Consider the following 19709-nt stretch of genomic DNA (forward strand, 5'->3'; position numbering starts at 1 on the left):
CAGTTCTGATGTTTGTGATGGTCAGAGATCCAGTTTGTTTGTTCAGCTTCAGTCTGTCTCTGAATCTCCCGTCAAGAACATCATCAAATACAGAGACACTGTTTGCCCGTTTATAGATTACAGCTATTAAACTGTATTCAAACCTCCACAGAATCCGATCATAATCTATTTCAGTAAGATCAGAGTTCAGAGTGACTGAATCTCCCTCCTTCACTGATATTTCATCTGTAACACAAACACACAGAGAACAAACAGAAACAGGGTTCATCACAGATTGAGAGTGTTATTTAATGGTTTACTAAAGTAAATAGTTTGAAGTTTAAATCTGAAATGAATGACATCATAAAAGAACAGAAATGGTGTTTGGATTAATAACTGTATCTTTTTGCTGATTCTGTAAGGATCATCAGAATCAGAAACATCCAGAAACATCTCACGGCAATTCATACATATTTTACGAGTTGCATAATTCATTTGAATTTGTATGAATCACTTACACTGGGGTTTATAGACAAATCGTGTCAAATCGTACAAGTGAGGTTTTACAAATTCGTACGAATTAGCCACTTCGTAAAATACTTACGAAATGGTCGTGAGATATAAATATAAAACACCGGAAACAATTATTTAACCCACCATAGACACAGAGCCAGAATCTCTTGCTCACAGTGTTGTTATATACTGTATAAAGTCCAGTATGTTCAATTCTGATGTTTGTGATGGTCAGAGATCCAGTTTGTTTGTCCAGCTTCAGTCTGTCTCTGAATCTCCCGTCAAGAACATCCTCATATACAGAGAATCTGTCGGCCGTCACATTGATTTCAGCTATTAATCTGTTTTCAAACTTCCACCGAATCAGATCATTATCCATCATTTCAGAAAGACCAGAGTTTAGAGTGACTGAATGTCCAATTTTCACGAATGTTTCACCAAACACACCTGAAGAACAGAGCTTTTTTAAAGATATATAACACTTTCCTCTCATTATGATGGTTTAATCAAACTTGTAGAGTCATTAAAAACAAATCCTCAAACCAATCTCCTGCGGACATCACTTTTGGTCACACTTTTACTTTAATCTTTAATGTCAAACTAACACTGTTGGGTATTTAAGCTTCATATTGCTTTGATTTTATAATTTCATAATAGACCTGAATTTAGATCTGAATTCAAACTTGATCTCACCACAGTTCACTTATTTCTATGAGAATAATAGTGAATATTAAACCTCTCAAACTAAATTATCCAGAGTTTTATTACATGCTACCAGAACAGAAGCAACTGAAGCCATAAAAATTTTATTTAAACTCACCAACCAGACGCAAGAAACACAAACAGAACCAGAATCTGTGAAACATCTTCATTGATTTCAGTTCACAAATATGAAGACAAACTCCTCAGAACTGGTTCAGTAATAAAATGACAGATGAGCTGATGAGAGACTGATCTGTAGTAAAGTCATGAGAAACTGTCGGCTGAAAGTGTTAAACCATGTCCTCCAGCTCAATTCTTATTTAGTCACACTTTCTTTGTCGCGTTTAGCTCTAGTCTCCCACAACTTCCTGTTGATCAATGGTGTTAGTTTACACAGAAATAAACTGAATCATGATATGATCAGAGACTAGAGAAGATACGAGTGTTTAAAGCAGTGTTTGATCGGCTTGATGTCTGGTGTGAGAGGATAACAAAGCCAACCATTTGTCTTATTTTATTCTGGCTAAAGAAGTATACATTAAACCTCTATTCACATCTTTGTTTCCTACACGTTAATGTAATATAAACTATCGCTCTTACCTCTGTTATTAATCAGATGCAGGAGAGACTTCTGTACTTCTTCCAACCAGAGTCCAGTTCATAATACAGGATCAGGAACAAAATAAAATCATAACTTTACTCTTAATAAATTACTCAGAGACTTGTTTAAAAGATGTTAAACGCATCACCATATGAAATGGTTTCGCTTTATTCAAACAATAACAAAATAGTAAAAGTAAATAGTGTATAGTCTTCACCTTGAACTGCAGAAATGACTGTGTTCAAATCATAACATTATATAGTCACAAAAACAACACGTCCTTTTTTCATGATTTATTTCGGTGAACACACACACATCCGAATGCACACACTCATAGACAGGTTGCTATGGAAACAGGAAGTATGACATTTCACTTTCATAGCAACCTCTATTAGAACACATTCATATGAAGTAATTTCTGCAGTTTTTATTTCCTTAAAGCAAATTAATCCATCTTTAGTTTTAATATTAGCCCGTAAAAACATCTTAAAGGCGTAGGCCAAGCTAATAACTATTTCTAGACCAAACTGCATAGCATCATTTCTCTTATGATAAGATAAATCATATTACAATACAGCATTTAGAAAGAAAGTCCATACTGCAACGTAGCTGCACAATGCACTTCCTTGAACAATCATACTTCAGCTAGCAAGAGGCAGCATACGTGACAGTTTTAACTGTTGAGCAAATTCTAACTTCATGCTTTTATTTTTTCTTATTACAATTTTTTATTTACCTGGTTCATTATCACAGTTATCGAGTGACAAATGATTGTGAATATTGTGAATGGGAAATCTCATTCTTAAATAATCTACAGATTCGGTAGATAAAACATCCCATCTTGAGATTTCCTCATTTACAATATTTCCTCAGGTTTTAGTTCTACCAGAAAGACTCGGGAGATAGAGGAATGTACGAAGCATACATTTATTGACAGCTCAGCAAGCACATTTATAAATTTCTTTGGCGGAAGTCCATGGTTCGTAATCCGAGGGTAGCGAATCTGCATTTCCTGCCTGAAGACGAAGGCAGGGGCACAGCAGACCCCCAAAATTAGGTGGATTATGAGACCTCCAGACGGGCCAACCTTCCCCCCCCAAAAAATAGATGAAGTATACCCACCAGTTGTGAATCCTAAGGTTCCTGGAAGAAATAGAAAAAGAGTTAGCATGACCAGTATAATGACGTTAGATTGAACTTCTTAAGTTTTTTAACAGAAATAGCCGCAATAGGCCAGACACAGACAGCCACGATAGGCAGGCACGAACAGGCCTCGATAGACCAACAGAAATAGCCACGATAGGCAGACACGGACAGGCCTCGATAGACCAACAGAAATAGCCATGATAGGCAGACACAGACAGGCCTCGATAGACCAACAGAAATAGCCACGATAGGCAGACACAGACAGGCCTCGACAGACCAACAGAAATAGCCATGATAGGCAGACACGGACAGGCCCCAATAGGCCGAACATAAATAGCTACGATAGGCCAGACGCAGACAGCCACGATAGACCAACATAAATAGCCACGATAGGCCTCACGCAGACAGCCACGATAGGCAGACACAGACAGGCCTCGATAGACCATACAGAATAGCCATGATAGGCAGAACACAGACAGCCTCGATAGACCGTACAGAAAAATAGCCATGATAGCCAGACACAGACAGGCCTCGATAGACCATACATAAATAGCCACGATAGGCCAGACGCAGACAGCCACAATAGGCAGACGCAGACAGGCCTCGATAGACCGTACAGAAATAGCCATGATAGCCAGACACGGACAGGCCTCGATAGACCAACGGAAATAGCCACAATAGGCCAGACACAGACAGCCACGATAGGCAGACACGGACAAGCCTCGATAGACCATACAGAAATAGCCATTATAGCCAACACAGACAGGCCTCGATAGACCGTACATAAATAGCCACAATAGGCCAGACGCAGACAGCCACGATAGGCAGACGCAAGACAGGCCTCGATAGACCGTACATAAATAGCCACGATAGGCCAGACGCAGACAGCCACAATGGCAGACGCAGACAGGCCTCAATAGGCTGTACAGAAATAGCCACAATAGGCAGACACAGGACAGGCCTCAATAGACCGTACAGAAAAATAGCCATGATGGCCGGACACGGACAGGCCTTGATAGGCCGTACAGAAATAGCCACGATAGGCAAACACACACAGGCACAATAGGCAGACATGGGACAGGCCTTGATAGACCGTACAGAAAAATAGCCATGATAGCCGGACACGGACAGGTCTCGATAGACTGTACAGAAATAGCCACGATAGGCAGACACAGACAGGCCTCGAAAGACCATACAGAAATAGCCACAAAGGCCAGACATGTACAGGCCTTGATAGACCATACAGATATAGTAACACCACCACCAGTAATTGCATGAATTTACCTGATTAGTTACAGGAGAGCTTGCTGAGCTTCAATAATGGTTTTGAATCAGGTCTGATGTATGATTCAAATGATGAGGAAGACCATCTGCCCATGATCTTAACAGCTGATGTAGAGATCCCTCATTCAGCTGCTGAAGTAGCTGCCCCAATTCTGAATGAATGGCCAGTAGATAGACTGCAGCTTTGAGAACAGTGGTTAAGTGAGTTCTAAACAGCCTTGGAAAGGGGTGCTCCGTTAGGAAAAATAGAGCTGGTGCGTTTTAGAAATTCTAGGTCGGATTTTAAGAAATTTCACCATGCAGAGAAGGGACAGGATTTATTGATTTTAGAATTGTTAAGGTGACACCAGAACCTTGCACATCGGTTTTTGAGTGCTTGAGGAGAGTGTGAAGAATTTTTGGTCCGAATCATAGATCTGAAGGAAATGCCGCGAGCAGGATCAAATTGATTGGTTTGAAGTGAATTCCCCAGGAAGCATAACCTGTAGAAGGCAGATAAACACTGCCTCGAGAAGAATATTGAGGTACTTCGAAGGAAGGCCGTAGCAGATGGAAGTAATTAATTTTGCAATATGGGCAGGGTAATAGGCAGACATTTGTCTTTAATTTGTTGGAAGATTTAGCTAACCCCTCAAGTAGTAATAGAACTGAATAACCAAAAGGCTTGAAAAATAGATTATAAAATTTAGCGTGGATTAGATGCTGGCAAGGAGTCTGCGAATAGAGAGATTAAGATTGCGATTTTTTTTTTTTTTTAAAGACAAGAAAGGAGCAACGGTCGAAATTAGAATAGGAATGCAAAAATTGGAAGGAAAAACATTAGAAGCGGACCATGCAAACGTGTAGGCTTGATTGTAGAGGGAGCGACGCCTTAGAAATGTGATTTCCAGCTGACGTAAGCACTTCGTTTAGTATTATGTCTGCTAACGGAGGGCAGACTGAAGAATCCGGGTTGGCTGAGGGCACAGCTGTCTGAAAGTCTAAAAGAGTAAAGTGAAAGTCGCAACAGCCGAGTAAGAGTGATGAACCAACACCAGTAGATGCGCGAATATAAACAAGCCTTGATTGTAGCTTAACCCCTTAACTGTCACTCCCCAATTTTTTTTTTTTTTTTTTATTAAGTTGAGGTATCAGAGGTTAAGTTTAAAATAGGCATAAATCGAATTGACTTAAGCTTACTAGCATACATTGCTAATCTTGATGTAAACAATTAAACATTGTCTTAGTAATCTTATCAAATTCTGAACATTTCCACTCTGTAACGAATAATTTTTCTGATGACGTCAGTTTGACAGCATGAGCAGAACCTACTTAACGCGCCCCTCCAGCCGTTAGTTAGCTATGAGTGATGGGCGGTCACACTGCACTTTTCTCTCCATTGACTTCCATTCATACGCATGCGAATGCGTCGGACCGGAAACGCAAGCTTATGCGAAAAATTTTGCATTTTGCTGCGTTCCAAAGTTCAAGTTTGGTGAACTCTGACCAGGGAATTTGCATAACGTGAGGATGTGGACCAGTAGAAGAGCGATACATTGCTGCATTACCTCTCTGTACAAAAATTCAAAAAAGGAAGCGCTATATAACTTTAGCTGTTGCGCAGCATCCTATTTTATAATATATTAAAATATTTATAAAAGAAAAGAAGCTGCATGGTTTTTAGTGTCGACGGGAACAGGTGATACATTGGAATGACAACGTTTTATAATTTTTTTTTTCTTTCTTCTCCCCCTCCTCCCTTTAGGGTGTATATATTTATAGAGAGATACAGAGTAACGTTACAATATAATAAAACGCTTTCGACGCCGTTGCAAAAGACACAGTGCTAGCAAGCACATATTAATCCATCTTGTGATAATTGAGGGGAGACTGTTTTATCTTGCTCCCGCCCATATTCGCAGTGGCGTTCGAAATAATTTCGCATGTTTAAAGTCTAGTGTGACCGCGCCTTGAGACGGAGACCAGGAGTGCAAACAAACCATGCCTGCTAATTAATATTCGGTTTAAACTGGAGATAGGTCACTACTCTGAAATAAGGTCAGCAGCAACTCGTGTCACGTCGAGTTATATGCCTGCTGACTGAGCCGAATCTTACCTACGACTCAAAAGAAGGGTCCATATACGTGTGGCATTGAGGGGAAGTGGTAACGGAGCTCTAATTATCAGTAGTAGCGACTACGCCACCCCTGGCTAAACGCCTGGGGAAAATAACACTTAAAGAAAAGCACACCGGTTCGTTCGCTCCCACAGAGCATCCACCAATGAGGCGTGAATCAATATAAGAATACAGCTTTATTATCATAAAGGTAAAAATGACCAAAATGAACACAAGTAGTTCAGAATAAATGGCCAGAGCCACAAGCGATAAAACAACAGGACTAAATCAAAAGGGTTAACTCAAAAGGTTACATCATAGAACTGGGGTGTCTCAGAAAGTGGGTCGGCCACACATGGAGCATCACAACAGCCCAAATTAAAGCAGCCTTCCCTTGTGGGTTTCAATCTCAAAAGACACTCTAGTGGAATTACACTACAAACATAAGTTACACCCCACACTTTTGACAAAAGACCACCTCCACACCCTAGATAGCCGCCACTCTGATACACCCCACTCCTAAGTCAAAAGAAAGAGGGAAGAGAAAGAATAAACATTTTTTCTTTAAACATAAAACACACAGCATTGGGCTGATTACTGCTCAATTAACAAACTAATAACAGAAAAAAAAATGATACAAAGCAAAATACCAAATAAATACCAGCAATAACCGCAGGAATAATAGTGGTAATAATAAATAATTATTATTTTTTAAAGATAAGGAAAAATGATAAGCAACAATAGGAATAATACACAATGACAAGAATGAAAAGAAACAAAATAAATGAAAATAAATCAATAAATGTTACAGGCAAACGAATTTAACCAAAAATATAACAATTCACACAAAAAACCGAAAGAAACGAAGAAGAAATCAAAAAATGAAACTAAAGCAAAACAGCAATGTCGCGGCTAGGCCATGCCGTCAAGCATGCCTCTTGAATGGCTACTTCAGATATCACTAATTAAGCGTGCACCCAGATCGCCCTTATGCTGATCACGAATCCGGGGAGAAGCAAATCACCTACAGTCTGTTGTCCAACACACATATATGGTCGCTTTATTTCCAGTTGTCAAAATAACATCACGAGGAAGATCAACCTTCTTTTTAACAGTCATATAAACTCCCACGGGCCAACTCTAGCTCCAACTCAGAGCGGTGGAATCCCGGAAGCGGCAGCAACGCCGTGACGCAATCAAATGACGTGCCTCTATGCTTGGAAATGCCGCTTTTATACCAACTGAGGTACCGCTTAATTATCGGCGAACTGGTATTCACCACAATCTACCCCCCTCAGCTTTTGCATCGCCGACCCGACGATGCACCAGCCAATAACAACCCCGTCACCTTAATTCCAAGGTCTAAAAATAGCCCCTATACAATTAGACCCGGAAGCCACTGTCCCGATCACCGTACGAGGGAGGTGGTGAAGGTTGGAGTGGTGACCTGCAGTTACTCGCCCTGTTCGTCTCACCCCTTCAACTACTTCCAACCCTAAAACTGATACCGGGGCAGGATGACTTTCTACCACCTCTACTTCACCAGAGGTACCTATAAGCCCTGGATCAGCCAAGTCTAGTACCCCCTCTGGTGACCGATCTTCGTTGCATGCCGGTGAATTAGGCACCACACTCTGCCTGCTCAATACATTGGAACCACCAGCTATTACTTGTACCAAATCAATCTCCTCTTCCTCCTCCTCTTCCTGCATAGGCACCTCTCTAAACTCTAACTGCTGCTGTGGTGGTTCTACCGCAAAATCACTACCCTGTACCCGCCCTTTCAATAAGGAACGGTGTACATTCCTCACCTTACTCAAATCGTCCCTGGGAGCAATGGAATAAACCCCACCACCTTCCGAAGGAGCCCGCACTACCTGATACTCAATCGAACTCCACACATCCTGGATCTTATGCCGACCTTTATGACCATATTCTCGCAGGTACACCCGCTGGCCCTCCACCAAAGGTACATCCCGTACCTGCTGGTCATGCTTCATTTTCCGTCGCTTGGCTGCCTCCTGTAATCGCCCTTGTGCCCCTTCAAAAGCCGTATGCAACCTGGCTTGATGCTCCAGAATCCATTCGTGTATACTACCAGCCACTGGTTCCTGTACCCTACCCAACAGGAAATCCACAGGCAATCGTGGTTCCTGTCCTAGCATCAAAAAATAGGGTGACTCACCAGTGGCTTGATGAGGGGTGGTATTATAATAGAAGAGAAGCTGAGGCAAACATGACACCCAGTTCCTCTTCCTGGACACTGGTAAAGTACGTAACAGATTGTGCAAAGTCCGATTAAAACGTTCGCATTGACCGTTACCTGCCGGATGATAAGGGGTCGTACGAGACTTCTCCACTCCATACAGGCCGCACAGCTGGCGAATAAGTGCGGACTCGAAGTTCCGTCCCTGATCTGAGTGCAACCGGCCTGGAATACCAAACTTGTAAAACCACTCATTGACCAAGACCTGAGCAACAGTTTCAGCCCGCTGGTCCCGTGTAGGAACAGCAAGAGTATATTTGCTGAAGACGTCAGTCATTACCAGCACATTTTCTACCCCTGAGGTCGAAGGCTCTAACAACGTATAGTCAATGGCCAGAATCTCATTAGGCCGTGATGCCAACAAATGACCCATGAAACTCTGCGCCACTGGCCGTGTGTCTTTAGCAGACTGACATCTTTCGCATTCCTGGCACCAGCGGGCCACATCTGATGCTAACCCGGGCCAATAACACCTTCGCCGAACTAATTCAGCAGTTCGCTCAATGCCCTGATGTCCATGACATTGATGCAACTGTGTCAGCACCTCGGTCTTCAAAACAGATGGTAATATCAGCTGCAAGAACTCCTCTCCGCCCTCCGGGCACTGAACCCTACGGTACAGTGTCCCATCTTGTTCTACAAAACGGTCCCACTGGCGGAGTAACTTCAATGCCTCCACAGACAGCCCCTGCCTCTCCTCAACCCTGGGACGGGCCTTCCGCCTCCAAAATGGCAGGAGCTCCGAAATAACTGGATCCTCCGTCTGCAATAAACAGACATCAACACCAGAAGGACCAGGTAAAGTAGTGATAGCTGCTTGCTGTACCTCGACAACTGATCTGACCTCCTCTACTTGCTGCAGCAATGCTGGTATTGCTGCTCCCGGGGCTAATGCATGCAATGGCCCCTCTTCTGGAAAATTCTGGCGGGAAAGAGCATCGGCATTCACATTACTTTTTCCCGACCTGTACCGTATCTGAAAATTAAAAGCAGTCAACTGGGCAGCCCACCGCTGCTCGGTGGCCCCCAATTTTGCTGTAGACAAATGACTCAAGGGATTGTTATCCGTGAAGACAACACACCGACTACCCAACAAGTACTCCCGGAATTTTTCAGTCATGGCCCACTTGAGCGCCAGAAACTCCAGCTTCATAGAGCTGTAGTTAGACATGTTGCGCTCAGTGGGCCTTAGACCGCGACTAGCATACGCAATAGGACGTATTTTCCCTTCCTGTTCCTGAGAAAGGACTGCTCCCAGGCCACCATGGCTAGCATCGACCTCCAGGATAAAGGGTTGGGAAAAATCTGCGTAAGCAAGTACGGGGGCAGTAGTGAGTTTATCCTTCAAGTCCTTAAAGCTCTGTTGGCACAGTTCGCTCCAAGCCGCCATAAAACCCAATCCAACTTGCTTCCTAGGCCTAGCCCTAGCACTCGAAAACTCTTCCGCTAACTTATGCAGGGGGGCTGCAATCCTAGCAAACCCCTCCACAAACCGACGGTAATAGCTAGCAAAGCCGAGAAAAGAGCGCAGCTCTGTAACATTAGTCGGACAACGCCACTGAGCCACCGCCTGGATCTTACTAGGGTCTGTAGCCACCCCCTTAGAGGAAATCACATGGCCTAAGTACTTCACCTCAGACCGAAGAAACACACACTTCTCCAGCTTAGCCTTTAAGCCCTCCCGATCCAGTCGACTCAAAACCACCTCCAGCCTCTCCAAGTGCTGCTCGACAGAAGAAGAAAAGACCACAATGTCATCCAGGTACAACAATAATGACTGGCACTGTTGATCACCAAACAGACGTTGCATGAGTCTCTGGAAGGTACTAGGCGCATTGCAGAGCCCAAATGGCATCCTATTCCACTCGAATAGGCCAAAGGGGGTGCAGAAAGCGGTCTTATACTTATCCCCCTTCCTAACAGGAACCTGGTTATACCCACTGGTTAAATCCAGAGTCGAAAACCAGCGTGCACCGGTTAGGGCATCCAGAGACTCCTCGATGCGAGGTAAGGGAAAAGCATCCTTCCTCGTCTTGGCGTTCAACTGGCGGTAATCTACACACATGCGTAAATTCCCATCTTTTTTCTTTACAAGCACAATTGGAGAGGCAAAAGGGCTACAACTTTCTCGGATGACCTGGGTCTCCAACAACTGGTTAATGTGTGCCCGTACTGCTTCATAATCAGTTGGAGGTACACGGCGATACCGCTGCCGAACAGGAACATCATCTAGTAATGGGATATCATGCGAGATCAAGTCGGTACATCCTAAATCTCCTTCAAAAGTGGAAAACACAGACTGATACTTCCGAAGGAGATCTTTAACCTTAACCCGATCTTCCCCCGACAAAAGAGACAAATCTACTGTATCCAGCAGATCCTGTGCATAAGAAACACCAGTCTGGGAAGAAACAGAACAGACAGTACCAGGCTTAACCTCTGAGACCCCAGGGGGTAATGAAACAACAGATACGCTCGTCAATGAGCCTATAACACGACGAGGGAACAACAGAACATCTGTAGTCCCCACATTAACCACAGGAACATAGACTGTACCCCTAATCACTCTGACTAATGCTGGGGAGATTAATAACCCCATGGGGAGCCCACCCTCGGGGGGCTCAAGAAGTACTACACTGTCAGAGTAATGCTCAGAGCAGGTGGCCGCTACCAATTTAATGGTGCCACCTGGGACACGACCTGCTCGAGGACCACGTACCCTCACTGCACCAGACTTCCCAGAAGCAGGCTGAGTACTCGCTTGGTGACAATATTGTAACGCCTGAAAGACTAACTTGGGCACAGCTGATACTAGTGGAGACTCAAAAAGGGAAGGCCCGTGCTGCCCAAAAAGTTCCTGATAGCAACGACCCAAGATATTCATCCCCAAGACACCTGGTGCCTGGGCACAAATACCACCAGGAGGGTCCCGGACTACCAAGACACCACATTTTGGCAACAACTTCCCACATAGTTCAACGCTTAACTCCATGTATCCTATGTAAGGGATAGACAACCCATTGGCGGCTCTAAGCTGTAACCACTGACAAGTCTTAAGACGGTCCTGACCCCAAGGCTCGAAATGCTCCCGAAAACAACTTTCAGTGATTGTGGAAACCATGGATCCCGTGTCAACTAAACAAGGAACTGGCACACCACCCATTACCACCATCAAATGAGGACAAGACGACATTAACTGCAACACGGAATCACCTCTACCTGGAATATCAGAGCCAGAGTGGCCCCCTACCGAACTGTGGCTCAACAACTCGGCGGGAACTAGTTTCCCGACTCCGCACCTGAACGAGGGAATGCCCCTACTAAAGCCCTAGTATTAGGACGGGTGACAGAGGGAGAGCGGGGTGGGACCCTTTCCCCATCGCAATCCCTCGCAAAATGACCAGGTTTTTGGCACCTCCTACAGGTCACAGGGCCACCTACTGCTCGAACACTGCGTGACGGGTTTTGTAACTGAGCAACACTTTGAGTAAGCCGAGTTAACTGTTCCTGCTGCAGTTTCAACATCTCTCTAAGCTCACTCATTTCTACAGACGGAGAGGGTTGGTCCACCCGTGAAGGTGCACTGCTTTGAACCCCATACTGAAAGCCATGGGCTAAGGGGACGGAATGACTACGGCTTCTTGTACCCCCAGGCAAACCCTCCCGTTCCCATCGAATAGCTTCACTACGAACATGCAGTAATGTTACTTCGGGTTGACGACGGACCAATTGCTTTAACTCACGACGTAACGTACTATCAAGGACGTTTTCCACGAATTGATCGCGCAACAAAGTTTCTGCATTGGACAACATAACCGGTGACCTCTGCTTCACCCTCTCCAGGAGGCCCATCAGGACAAGAGAGAACTCTAAAAGAGTCTCTCCCTCCTGTTGCCTTCTGGAGAAAAAGGCTTCTTGCAAGGAGACATAGGACTGGGTATCCCCATACAATTCCCTTAAGGCGGCAATGATCTTATCTGGATCCTCCCGTTCACTTGCTGGCCTATATCTAATTTCCTCACGTGCCTCCCCCTCCAGGTGATCAAACAAAAAGAATGACTGGTCTGCCGTAGATAAGTGCCGGGCCCGAATACAAGCCTGCACTTCTTCAACCCATTCATTAATTCCCAAGCCAGACCTGCCGTTAAATTTGGGGCATTTTCTGTCCCTAGGTACCAATACAAACCGCTCCGCTACGGCAACACCAGCTGAAACAGATGGCGTTGCTGCAGGGAACTCTGGTACATGGTCACTGCTAGGACCAGGTACACTGGCCTGGGCCTGCTCCTGACGCAGCTTTAAATTATCGGCTTTTAATTGGGCTACAAGTTCTCGTAATTCCCTTAACTCGTCTTCCATGATGACAAAATAAGGAATACCACTTACCAAGGTAAAGGAATTCAGCCCAAACAGACACTCCTAACCAAATGGACACCGCTGTTTTGCTTTTACTAGACACAGAAAAACAACACCACAAGAAAAGATGAAAAAACAAAAACAGCTAGAACGCAAATTGAAAATCCAGGGAAACAAAAACAGCTAGAATAAAAACATCCACGCCTCAAGTTGATGTCTCATACTGAGAGCAAACCCTGCCGACTACGCCAAATGTGGCATTGAGGGGAAGTGGTAACGGAGCTCTAATTATCAGTAGTAGCGACTACGCCACCCCTGGCTAAACGCCTGGGGAAAATAACACTTAAAGAAAAGCACACCGGTTCGTTCGCTCCCACAGAGCATCCACCAATGAGGCGTGAATCAATATAAGAATACAGCTTTATTATCATAAAGGTAAAAATGACCAAAATGAACACAAGTAGTTCAGAATAAATGGCCAGAGCCACAAGCGATAAAACAACAGGACTAAATCAAAAGGGTTAACTCAAAAGGTTACATCATAGAACTGGGGTGTCTCAGAAAGTGGGTCGGCCACACATGGAGCATCACAACAGCCCAAATTAAAGCAGCCTTCCCTTGTGGGTTTCAATCTCAAAAGACATTCTAGTGGAATTACACTACAAACATAAGTTACACCCCACACTTTTGACAAAAGACCACCTCCACACCCTAGATAGCCGCCACTCTGATACACCCCACTCCTAAGTCAAAAGAAAGAGGGAAGAGAAAGAATAAACATTTTTTCTTTAAACATAAAACACACAGCATCGGGCTGATTACTGCTCAATTAACAAACTAATAACAGAAAAAAAAACGATACAAAGCAAAATACCAAATAAATACCAGCAATAACCGCAGGAATAATAGTGGTAATAATAAATAATTATTATTTTTTAAAGATAAGGAAAAATGATAAGCAATAATAGGAATAATACACAATGACAAGAATGAAAAGAAACAAAATAAATGAAAATAAATCAATAAATGTTACAGGCAAACGAATTTAACCAAAAATATAACAATTCACACAAAAAACCGAAAGAAACGAAGAAGAAATCAAAAAATGAAACTAAAGCAAAACAGCAATGTCGCGGCTAGGCCATGCCGTCAAGCATGCCTCTTGAATGGCTACTTCAGATATCACTAATTAAGCGTGCACCCAGATCGCCCTTATGCTGATCACGAATCCGGGGAGAAGCAAATCACCTACAGTCTGTTGTCCAACACACATATATGGTCGCTTTATTTCCAGTTGTCAAAATAACATCGCGAGGAAGATCAACCTTCTTTTTAATAGTCATAGAAACTCCCACGGGCCAACTCTAGCTGCAACTCAGAGCGGTGGAATCCCGGAAGCGGCAGCAACGCCGTGACGCAATCAAATGACGTGCCTCTATGCTTGGAAATGCCGCTTTTATACCAACTGAGGTACCGCTTAATTATCGGCGAACTGGTATTCACCACATACGCATCAGCTTGGTAGATCCAGTGTTCATAATTCGCTAGCCCAAGAGTAAGCCATGTAAAGATGAGGTGAGAGCAGCGGTTCCCTGCATCTGCAACCATAGAATCCCATTAGAGTATGAACTTTTCAAGAATAACGCAAATGAAAGACTGAATAAACAATTATTAAAGCATAGGATTAAAACAGCGAATCTCAAGTGTGCTAGACAGAGCTTTTTTTTTTTTTTTTTTTTTTTTTTTTTAAGAAATGCGAAAAATCTTTATCAGTATAAAGACTGTAGCGTTTATGATGAGCCTTAAAGTGTCTCATTACGAAGAAGTTATTCAGAAAATTGCATGCACTATGATCAACATCTTAATTATGCTGTGCAAGTCTGCTAGATAAACAAGCACGAAACGCCCAGTGCTTTATTTGAACGCGTAAGTATAAATCCTTGCAGAGAATAAATTAATGCCCAGGCGCCCCAAGTGCATAGAACGAAATGATACTTATAATGCTGTAGAACTTGTGAAGTGATGGAGGCGAGATGCCGAAGAGACCGGCAGCCTTAATTCTGTCTGCTGGTCCGGAGAGACTTCATTTGTGCAGGTTCACGTGAGCGTACGGATGAATATTTGTTGATTGAGACCAAAGTCTTTTCAGGTGTTGAGACCCAAGCAGCACTGACGCGACATCTCGGAAAGATGTCCACCAGTGTTGCCAAGACCGTATTTTTTTTTTTTTTTTTGTGGGTTGCCTTTTCTGTCCTGGGTTTGAGGTGACCCCAATAGTGTTATATATAGCCCCTAGAATGTGAATTCTACTGATAAATCCCTTTTGAACGCGATTGGGCTATTTTTTTTATTTTTTATATATATATAGTAGTAACTGGCGGTTTTGAGAACCTGGCAACCCTGGCCTGGAAGCACAAGGAACTCCAATGTTCACATCCTCTGCCGAGAAAAGCTTGTAAATCATCCAACACAAACGACTGCAGATAATCACCGCGACACGGAGCTAAGCCAACGATCCCGTGTGCATCTTAGAGGAACGTCAAACTCTAGATAGTTTGCGGGGCACTAACTTAATTACAGCAAGTAGATGAATAAACACGACAGCTTGAGCAAGTACAATCGCGTCGGAATCTGCGGTTGTTGTCGCATCGGCATCTGCGAACTCAAACATGTGTAAGTACGATCTTTTATACAGGAGTATAAAAGACGTGATTGGATAATGATGAAGGTTATTAGTGTCGAAGTGATTGAGTCTTCCTGGCAGAACTTAGGCTAAAGCTTCCATTTCCTTCTTTCGGAATTCTCTCCTCAATACATTTCACTAGGATAGTCCCTATCTTCTCACTTTTAGACCTTTTCTCAATGTACACATCAAAAACATTCCTTCTATTTCTGATCAGTGTTACTTTTAACAATTGTCTCATTTCCCATTTAGAAATTGGATCTTGATTTCCAGGAAGTTCATGCATTAGGCATTTCTCAATCCCATCTCTCTCCACAAAAGCTTGTAGGATTCTCCAGTTTAGTCAAAGTCTCTCTACGGTTTGCGGCCAGCTTTTTGCCAGCTCAAGAAACCATCCGAAACTCCTCTGATTTCCTAATCATCACTGCCGAGTCCTGGAAGAGATTCAGGGCCAATCAAAACACCTTTACATAAACTTTTCTGTACTCTCAATTCTCTTTATATACCCATAAATCATCTGGCTAAGTTTTCCTATTAATAGTATTCTTCCAATTTGTAAAATAGATAAGAAATACAGCCACCAGAGATTTTTATTAATTTCTTGTAATAGCATCCACAGAATATAGATCAATATTTCTCCAGCCTGGAATGCAGTAGAAGAGGTTTTGGTATTCAGAAATCCTCCAGCTTCTGTCTTAGTCTTATTCTTTGCAGATCGATTGTTTGTCCCATTGGATGACATTTTTATTATCAATTTGTATCTTCTGTTGGACTTACGTATAGTAATTGGATTCAATTGGTTTCAATGAGTTTTTAATTTCAATAGATATTCCCCAAATATCCAGTTAGTCTTGTTCAGGTACAAGTAAAACTGCAGATAGTTTAACTGTCATATTCACTCTCTATACCATATATTCGTTTCCTACTCCACCTACTTCCCTTTTTTACTTTTTTATCTTAATGATTATCTTTTCTGTTCCTTTTAAGGTAGCCTTTTTCTTTTCTTTATAATAAAGTTTTTTTCTAAGTCATGCTCATTTGTCTTTTTAATACGTGATCCTTTCCCATCCCTTGGGAATAAAGTCATTCTTGTTCCAAGAAAATCCTCCTTCTCATGTCCTCTCATCCCTAGATAAGGGTGACTGGAGAACCTGGTCATTATTCCATCCTGATATAATCCTAATGGTTTGAGAACCTGTAGGTTCTCCCAAATCGACCTGGAAGACATCAAAGTCTGGTCCTTTGCCCTACAGACCATACATGACCACAAAACTATACCATCCCAAGTGCAACTGCACCCCTCTCCAAAATTCCCAGATACTTTATAGGAGTCAATCCGTAATTTTGAGAGTCCTGCCCGATAATTATCACAAATTAGTACTCCCGATATCTCCGTTTGAGTCTGTTTATGCATCATTCATTCTGCGTCCATGTTCTTCTTCTCATCACAAAACTGATTATAACAATAGAAATGCTCTAGACCCATGTTTACTGTGCTGTACCCGGATTAGGCCTTTTTGGTTAATGATGGATTTTATCTTCTCCATTAATTACTTCTTTACCAAATCCTTATTACTCTGGATTCGGTCATTCTCTAGTTCTACTGTATTGCTTTCACTTTATCAACCATTCCCAAACCTTCAGAGAACCTACTTTTCTTGTTATATTGACTTCGTCACCAACTTCAAACCTCAAATTTTTCATAACTTCCCTTTCTTTCCGGTTCACTGTATTGCACATGTTGAGGTCCAATAAACACTGGTCAATATTGAGGTCAATATCCGTGTCCCAGTCACCTAGGTTTCTATTCTTAGCAAACCATTCTTTAACAGATATAATTGGATTGGATTTATCTAGTATTATTCTATGTTCTTTGCAGAATTTCTCTACAAGTTTAACACTTATATTATGTGCACCATCTGCTCTCAGACTTTCCATCGGTCCCTGACACTTTATCCATTCTTTTAATCACTCTACTAACTTTTCTTCGAGTGCTGCTCTTAAAGGCCATATAATGGTTTCAATTTCTTTATGACCTAATTCATCATCTCTCTGAAGTGCTCACTCAACAGCTGTCACTTCCGGTAACTGTGCGGTCCCCTGAATTTCCTCTTTCTGTCTGATCAGCTGTCCATTAAATTCAACCAAGTATCCTCATTATCTTTCACTTCCATCAGTGAAATATTTGGGTAGGTGCTTATGGTTCTTATGATATCTAGTAACTTTATCTTTCCTTTTCTGTTTAATTCTTCTCAAATCTAATTGATTGTCTCCTAGAATTAAACTCCATTGATCCCGTCTATGACTATTTTCATGAGCCTGGTTCATCACTAGATTTCTTTTTAACCTAGCCAGTTCTCCAGTCATAGAAAAAAAAAACTTTTGGTTGTTCTTTTGCTACAGCTTTTAGCTGCAATAATCTTTTACTCACAGCAGCTATTTTCATCAAAACGCGTCATTGCTGCTTCTTGCTGGTGTGTCAGAAATGCAATCGAGCATCGCCCTTCTGCACTCCACAGTGTTAAAGTAACTTCCTCTTCTTCTTCAGAGATGTGAACGTAAAGAGGAAGTGTCTTATCTCATCGTTCTAATGCACCACTATTAAGACATATTTTGATTCATTTTAATCTAGCCTGCTCCATTTGCTCGGTCCACTGCCATTTTCCTTCCTTGGATCCCTGATATAATATTTTTGCCTCTCTAAATATTTCTTGATAGTCCACTCCAGACACTCCACCAACTACAAGCAACTCCACACCACACATATAAACTCTCAGAGCAGATCATTAGGGTAGGTGTAGGGTTAGGGTTAGTTGAAAGTGTTACTCTACCAACAGTTGACATGTGGTTGCAAAGCTACTCATCGCTAGTAGAAAGTCCAAAACGGATCACTAAAACAAAGAGCCAACGCAGATTCAAGTGCTCTTACTTATCCTTTGTGGATATCAAAATATCATCAATGTAAACTACTGTATAAGCGGGATTTCTGATAAAACTTTCATAATTGCACTATAAAATTGATTTGGCACAAAGCTTGTGTCATCTTTGATTAACGTCATCTGTTTTCATTACGATTTTTTAAGGGGAGCTGAAGAATCCTGCTCTTATATCACTTCTGGATGTTCTTTGTTGTTTTTCTTTTACTTTCTCCTTGGTTTGACTTCCTCTTTTTCTACACTGACTTATTTTTTTACTGTCAGCTGTTTTTCACTCTGCCTATTCTTGTTTAGGGTCTACTTTTTAGTCTCTTTGCCATAATATCCTCAATTTATTCAATTATTCTGGACTTTTCTGGATTAAATTTAGGGCCAGATCTTTCTCCAGTTTGTCTCTGCTTTTAGATCTACTCTCCGTCTCATAGTGATTATAGGGCTTCTTTTCAAGGCTTGACCGTCTCTTTGGGTTTTTAGACCTTTGTGTTTTATTATCTGATTTTTCCCTGTCTGTCTGGATTATTTCTGTCTTTCTGTCATATCGAATTAGAGCTTTTTCTAATTCTTCAGGAGAGGTCTCTGGGCCATAAAGAAGGAATTATTTTGCTCCTGCTACCGTACGCCACTTTTCTTCAAAGCGTTCCTGTTCAATTTCTTCTTCATTATTAGGAATTAACCCTTCAAAAACCCTAGCTAATTTTCTCCCTCTGTGCAGCCCAAATTCAGCCTGCGAGTCCACTTACTCACCAGATATCTCCAGCTGTTCACCATATCTGACTAGTTCACTCACTTTTCCTTTCACTGTAGTATTTTTCAGTTTGGCCTTTTTCAAGAGTTTCATCTCCTGATCTTTTCTCATTAATTCTTCCAGAGTTACTTTGTATTCCATTGAATTATCTTAAGTTCATCTTGGAGTATGCACCTGATTTATGGGAGTTATTGGCCTTCTCTGGCCTGGTGTCCCCAAGTGTTATTAATAAGTGCAATTTATCTAAACTGGTTACTCTATTTCTTCCTCTGACTGGTATCTTGACTCAGGAGTTCTATCCCTGAAACTGAGCCTTCTCTGTCTCCTCGTTTCTCTGATGGGGGAAGTTATCACATTTCTGTCTGTATATTATTCAGCTACTAGGCTACATCTACAGGGAAAG

The 19709-nt window shown here is 42.3% G+C and overlaps 1 protein-coding gene; it reads right to left on the reverse strand.

Moving 5' to 3' along the window:
• The window catches only part of LOC127942807 (uncharacterized), a 230112-nt gene that overhangs the window by 51870 nt on the left and 158533 nt on the right, over window positions 1-19709 (reverse strand).

This window comes from Carassius gibelio, chromosome A22 (genome assembly GCF_023724105.1).
Source record: "Carassius gibelio isolate Cgi1373 ecotype wild population from Czech Republic chromosome A22, carGib1.2-hapl.c, whole genome shotgun sequence".
Lineage (NCBI taxonomy): Eukaryota > Metazoa > Chordata > Actinopteri > Cypriniformes > Cyprinidae > Carassius > Carassius gibelio.